This window comes from Aegilops tauschii, chromosome 4, assembly GCF_002575655.3.
Source record: "Aegilops tauschii subsp. strangulata cultivar AL8/78 chromosome 4, Aet v6.0, whole genome shotgun sequence".
NCBI classification, from domain to species: domain Eukaryota; kingdom Viridiplantae; phylum Streptophyta; class Magnoliopsida; order Poales; family Poaceae; genus Aegilops; species Aegilops tauschii.
Window position 1 is genome coordinate 500,254,052 of NC_053038.3, and position 7,005 is coordinate 500,261,056.

The window sequence follows — 7,005 nt, forward strand, 5'->3', positions numbered from 1 at the left end:
ACAGAGGCATGACCATGAGTCTTCTTAACACAAGACTGAACCTGCACTAGGTTCAAGTGCCTCTCTGAGCAAACATGCTGAACCGAGAGACACACCCACAACAACAACAACAGCAACGACAACCACGTTTAGGATTGCATCTGCTTTCAGTACCATAGTCTGAATAAGAATTTGAACTGATAAGTTCTATTAGGTATGTACTATGAGGATTTGAACTGCACTCATAGTTTGAAATAACACACGTACGATACTTAACTTAATACCACAGTAGTTAAAATTTATGTGGTGTAATGCCATCCCTCCATCACCGTACACATATCGCGTCAGTCCGTTTTTTGTAAAGACCGGTGATCACAAGTGAGAGCGAGTCCTGCACGTGCACAGTCTGCCACTGGATACTGATGAGTACAATGCAATCAACTGTCAGCCTAGCTGCATCTGCAAAAGCAAAAATCCCGGTGATCGCCATCCTTCCATCTTTGTGTATACAGTAGGTGCCAGCCAAATCAACGCTGCTGAAAATTTGTACAAGACTGATGCTGCCCTTGAGAGGCAAATATCCAAGCTTCATCCTAAGATCATTGGTAACAATAGCTGGGATTTTCTGTACAATAACAAATTATTCTGGCATTAGATTACGAAGACACGCATGTTGACTGTGGTTTAGAGAAAGAAACAACGACGTACCAAACGGTCTGTGTGAACCTTGGTGAAACATAGACAGTGCACAAAGGTAATGGCAGGGATGTGTTTAGCATTTAGGACTAGTTTAATCATGCAAACCATGTCGATATAGGAAAGTTGTATGCCCCGGGTGTAGACTGTCTCGTCTATGTAGCTCCTTTTTGATAAACTGAGGCCTTCAAGGGCTAAATAAATACAACCATGTATTAGCCACTATGTGTGAAGCAATGAATAGAGCAGTTAAAACTAAAATAAACGAATATTGGCTTTTAAAAGGGAAATTACAGTTTTAAACTACATTGTGAGTACAAAGAAAGATTTAATACATTATATCACAGAGATTAAGCACATAAATATCAACGGCATACCACAGTAAAATTATAATAGATAAATGTTAAACCAGAACATATATTGATAAGTGATCAGAACATACCAACGGAAGGTTTGGGAAACGCTTTGTGACCTCCTCGAGATTCACTCAACATCAAGTCAATGGGAAAGAAGAAATCTTCTGCTTGCAAATCCAATTGTATAATATCACCATAAAATAGATCATAGTCACGTATCAACTTTTCCCATCCAGGTCCATGAAACTTAGACCTGTGGTTGCCATCTGTAAACTTAATCCTGTAAGACAATTCCTCAATAGTGCCGAACACAAGGTCAAAATCTTCATCTACAAAACCATCCTCGAAAGCTTCATCTTTCCATAAAGAGATCAAAAAAGGACCTGGTTTCGGTAGTAGCATGGGACATACTGCATAAAAGTAAAATTAAGACAAAGGTATATAAATGTTTACTGATTTTCAGAAGAAAAAAATGCATGAAAGAGTTTTTTTCCTTGAAATTTCTTGGCTTTCAGGCACGGGCACAGGCAACATCTATGATATTTAATTAAACCTATACAAAACAATTGAACTTCTAATAACATCAAGGCCTATAAAATAAAAATAAGAATGCGCAGTATAGTTTGCTCTGAAGGAATACGTGTGGTTGCTGACTGCTAAATAAAGATAACTGTAACAAATACAGTGACGAAGGTTTTTTACTGGCCACGCATGATTTGGTAGCAAAACTTACCAGGCATGACTCATAACAACGAGGCAAAGACACAATCAAGAAAGATTGGGCAACATCAGATTCAACACCGGGACAGTTGAGGTTCTTGCAAACATCACACGCCATCTTTGTCTGCGAAATGTAACAATATATAAGACTCGGGTTCATTAATTATTAAAGAAAAATTTATTTCAACACTCCGCTAATGGTACAAAGAATTAAAGGACTGTATATCACTGATACACGCTTGTTTCAACGAGTAAGACAGAGCGGAGAGAATGCTGATATGGTGATATCCATTGATGTTAGTGTCTTTGTAAAAAATGAAAGAACACGCACAGACCTCTTCAAATCTACAAGCTCTTGCAACGAACTAGCTGGAAAAAAATCAACTGTTGTCCTCCAAGATTATTCCCCTATAGAACCTCTTTAAAGGGGTAGGATATTAACACAAAAACTAAAATTAAGAGGGTAACATACAACAAGAATCCATCTAAAAAAGACAGTGCGCAACGCGTAAGTATTAAGCAGAGGGGAAAAAATTACTGTATTTCAGAGCAAGTGGGCGAATCGTACATCCATCTATGTGGACTGTAGAGTGAAGAAGACGAAGCAAGAAAGATGGAAGGAACCAGAGAAGGGGAGCGGAAGAGCAAGTGACTCGGGTGGGAAGACGCACATAACGATGTATTTATGGAGTAATTATGGAGAGGGAAGAAATTTTGTGTACTCGCTCGCCAAAGCTGAAACTACTGACAACGGTAAATGGCTCCTTCCCATCCCAGCGCAAAAAAGGTGCGTGGGAGGGGGGTGGGGGTTGGTGGGTCTGGCAAGTAGGTGGAGTATTTGGTCGAGCCGGACCATATCGAAGTCCCTCGCCTTCATTTTCCCTCTCGCTCTCTCACTATATCTCTTCCTCTCTCTCTCTCCTCTCGAATTCGACGCCGCCTACGGCATCGCATCTGCTCACATCCTTTGGGCCATGTCGACACAAAAGTTCAGACAAGAGGGGAGGAAGGAAGGCTTGAACTTCCTTGAACTGGATTTTGATTTCTAGGTAGGTGATTTCCTGCTACATGCGGAGCGTTGAACTGGGGTTTGTTTTCCAAACAAAAGATCTGAGCTCTAAACATTCATGTGTCCTTGTAGGAGAACCCTGACACCATCGAAGACCATGATTTCTGTGGCAAAGAGCTCGACCGTCCTCTCTACTGTCTTCTTCACGATACCAAGCCTCTCAGGTGTGTGGCTTTTGAAGGAAGTGACACGGGGAGGAGGTTCTTCGGCTGTGCTGTGAAAGTTAGTCACTTTCGAAAATCCGAGTTACTTTCTTGTTGAATCAAACTGTTTGGATATAGGACTTGTAGTCTACCAAAGAAGACTGATTTCTTCTTGTGTTTTCCGGTTGATTGTAGGAAACATTGTATAGTCCTTTTACTTTACATAAAAGGGTAAAGGTCACTACTTATTTTACATCATTGAATACAAAAGAAGTGATCTAGACACTCTCATGTTTGTTTACAAATGGGACTTCTATTTAATTGTCAGTATATTTTTCAAAAAAACTCTCTAAATAAGTTGTTTGCAGAGGTAGCTCCAGATTAATTCAAGCTGGCTTAAAAGAAACTAAGTACAACTATGAAATAACTCCGCAGACATGGTGGGAGAAGCACCATAATTAGTGTTGTGGGTACCTAACCATTGAAGTGCCACATTGCACAAACACGGTTCATAGTTAGTTGAATGAGGTTATAAACCAAGTATATGTGAACTTTATTATATTCCAGAGCTTCTACACTAGTGTATTAATAGTCTCTGTTTATTTTGTTCCTTTTTTGTTCGCAGAGAGGCGTGAACTGTGGAGTCGTCGAATGGGCTGACCGCCCATGGCCTATCATTATGCAGAGGTGCCTACTCAAGCTCTGGGGGATGTTAGATGAGAGCAATGATGATAGGCAAGCAAAGGATGAAGAGATAAGCAAGCTTAAAATGGATAATGAACAAGTGAACCTTAAGCTCGAGAATCTTGTTGCGGCTGTGGCAAGAACTAATGTAACTACCATGAAGATTGATAGGCAGAAGAAGCAGATGGGCATCATTGATAAAGACGTCAAGCTCATTCAGACGTCTCTCACAAGTGCCATTCATAATCTGAAGGACGACAAGGGTGAGATTAAGCTGGACAGGGATTGTCTGAAGGAGGAGGTGCATAAGCTGAAGGAGAATAGAAAGAAGATGCAAAGCGTCATCTGTGATCTTTTGGGGCAAGGGTTTGCGAACACTGATGACCTCCTGATGATCAAGGCTATCCTCAAAGAATGATCATTAACAGTTCCCTTCTTTTGAAATGTTGCAAGGGATACTCGTCTAGTATAAGTTTATGCTTGGACATGGTTACTTGACTAAAGGCATGTATCTCATTTTTAGCAATCTTTCAGAGGGTGTGTGACGGTCTACACACATCAAATATTGATCTCCTGAATATTTTTATATTTCAAAGAAACATGCTGCTAGCGAGGCGCATCCGGCAATCTTTCGTCTTGGATTGTTCCACGAGACATGGGTTACTGTAATCTAGCAAGGCACAGATGTCGCTTTGGAAGGCATGGGGAACCATGCCTCTGGTGATGTGGCACTGCCTTGTCAAAGGCACGGTCCTATGTCAGACAGGAGCGCCGCACTAGCACTGACACACATAAAATCTACAATCTACAGAGTCGCGCTTACTCCTGAAGCCAACGCACGCCAGTGCCGACTCGATTGTTTGCACTCAGACATAAACTCGTTCATGGACATGCGTTTACACGAAAGGCACGTATGTCTGAGGTCGCTGGGAGCACGGTTTGAGATTAAGCAGAGCCATGGCCATGTGCACGTACAGTCTGCCACGAAAGGAGGCAGTGCCATCTGGTCACTGCAGACGCACTGGTTTACATGCACTAGATGCACGTTCCTTGCAGAACAGGCAAGGCAGTGCCTCTTCTCTTCCAAATGTTTTTGTTCCCTGGTCGACAACCGCACACGAATGTTTTTGTAGCATCACGATAGTGACATAAAACTATCAAATTTTCAGAACAGCGGGTGCATAGCACAAAAGCATTGTTATAACAAGCTTACAAAACGGTGCAAAAGGCTTCAGCCATGTTTAGACATAACACAGATTCAAATTGGCGCAACAACATCTAACTGTACTAGCTTGAGGAACTAACTACAGCCCTGTGTCCAGCAGGCACAAGTGAACGGATCTGACAAATCCAGGCATTCAACACGCCTGTGTTTCAAATCCAAGCACAGATGATTGCAGCATGCTGATAACTTGAGATGGGCGCATTTGGAAACTTTATTCTCCCACAGGAACAACTTCTGTTGCTTTTCGTAAAATTCTTGTGTGAAGTCTGAGGGAAAGCGAAACTTAATCCTCATGGTCTCTAGCTCCGTTGCCTTCAGAATAAAGAACCTCACAAACTCAGTGTTCATCCCGCTTTTTTCATAATCTTCCAGTGTTACTGTCTTTAAATGAATGATGTGTTGTTTGAGAAACGCACGGTGCTTGCGACGCCAAATATTTCTTGCACCATCAGGAATGTTTCCTCCCTGAAAACACATAAAGGTTGAAAGATACTCAAGATCTATGGAAGGACAAAATGAACGATAAATTCCATGACCCCCGTCCCAATCAGTTCGTCGAACATTTCCCTAGATACGGATGTATGTATAATAATAAAAAAACATGCCTAGACATAGGGTGTATCCATTGCAAACAAAATGTAAGATAAGCTTTTTGAGATGCAAGGAGTGCTGCACTATGCACGGTATGACCTTTTCATTGGGCGTGAGAATCATCACCTGAACAAACAAGTTCTCCAGATTTGGAAGGCACTTAGGCAAGTGAATGACCAGGTCCACTTTATAAGTCATGGCCAAAAACAAGGTTTTGACAGATTGCCGCATTGTAGATAGGCTGGCCGTCGCCAAATCCTTCACATAACATGGAAAATAAAACATAAAATTATTAGAACAAAAGGTTGGATGACATGAAACTACTTTCTCAAGGAAATGCAGCTGGAATTATTGTGAAATGTCAGTACCATAAGACCTGTGGAGTCAAGCGAGATCCTGAATTTGCCCAATGTCTCCAGTTTGGGTGCAGGGACGATGAATACCTCCATGTTATTGCTCTGGAGATCGTGGATCAACCTTTGAAGTGAGGGGGCATCCTCGATGATGAATTTTCCTTTCTCACCACGGATGCCGATGCTTACAAGGTTAGGGGAATTTATTGTGATCCGATGCCTTTCTCTATTGCAAACAAGCAGCAGGCACTCGAGTGCAGGGCAACTAGAGTTGATCATGCTTTGCAACGAGAAGTCTGATATATCAACCTCAACAAGAGAAAGTCTCTTGACTGGTGGTAGTTCAAGTAACTCTACATAATGGTCTGGTATCTGGCAACACGCGAAGCTCACAGTGCGCAGAGAACAGGAAAACCGAAAGACGGACTTTGGTAGTGAGGGCGTAGATGAAGAGCATGTGTGCGATAGTTTGACAGTTTCTTTCATAAATCGTGGAAACAGGTAGTAAAACTCAAGCACCTGGAGATTGTTCAATCTGGGGGACTCAAGCCAGGCGTGGACAGTAGAGGGTCTGCATTGGAGGTAGCACGCCGGTATACAAAGCCGGAGAACTGCGCCCACATGGCTGGAGAGGATGGACTCTGGAAGGCAAGAACCATCACCAGGAACTATTTTTCAATGATGCCAAGTTCCGATGTAAAGTATGCGAGCAAGCTCCTCGCTGTAGGCAGAGACCCTACTGATGATCTCGACATGAACTGTTTCTAGGGTGTTAAAAAGACGAGCGACAGGGATCTCACGGCAGTCAAGATTCAGAGGAGCGGTCGGCCAAACAGGACGCCAACGACATGCGAGCATCCGAGTGCGGATGCCCTCCCTAGTGGAGAGACAGGAGATGACCTCACCAAGGATGGCGTCCGGGAGGTCGCTGATGCGGTCCGGACCAGACTGCTCTTCCTGATCCTCGGATCCGGTAGGCGCACCCTTGCCGCTTCCAGCCGCTACCGCCAAACCACCAGAGGACGGCGTCGCCGGTGGTGCGAGCTTCGCCCACTTGGTGCATGGCGCACCGGAGTGGATCTCCATCACCGTCTCCATTGCTGGGATCGCGCTGCCTGCGAGCGCCGCTATATGTGGCGTGGATCTGAAAAGCCCAAGGAAAAGGGTGTGTCTAGGGTTTCGACACGAC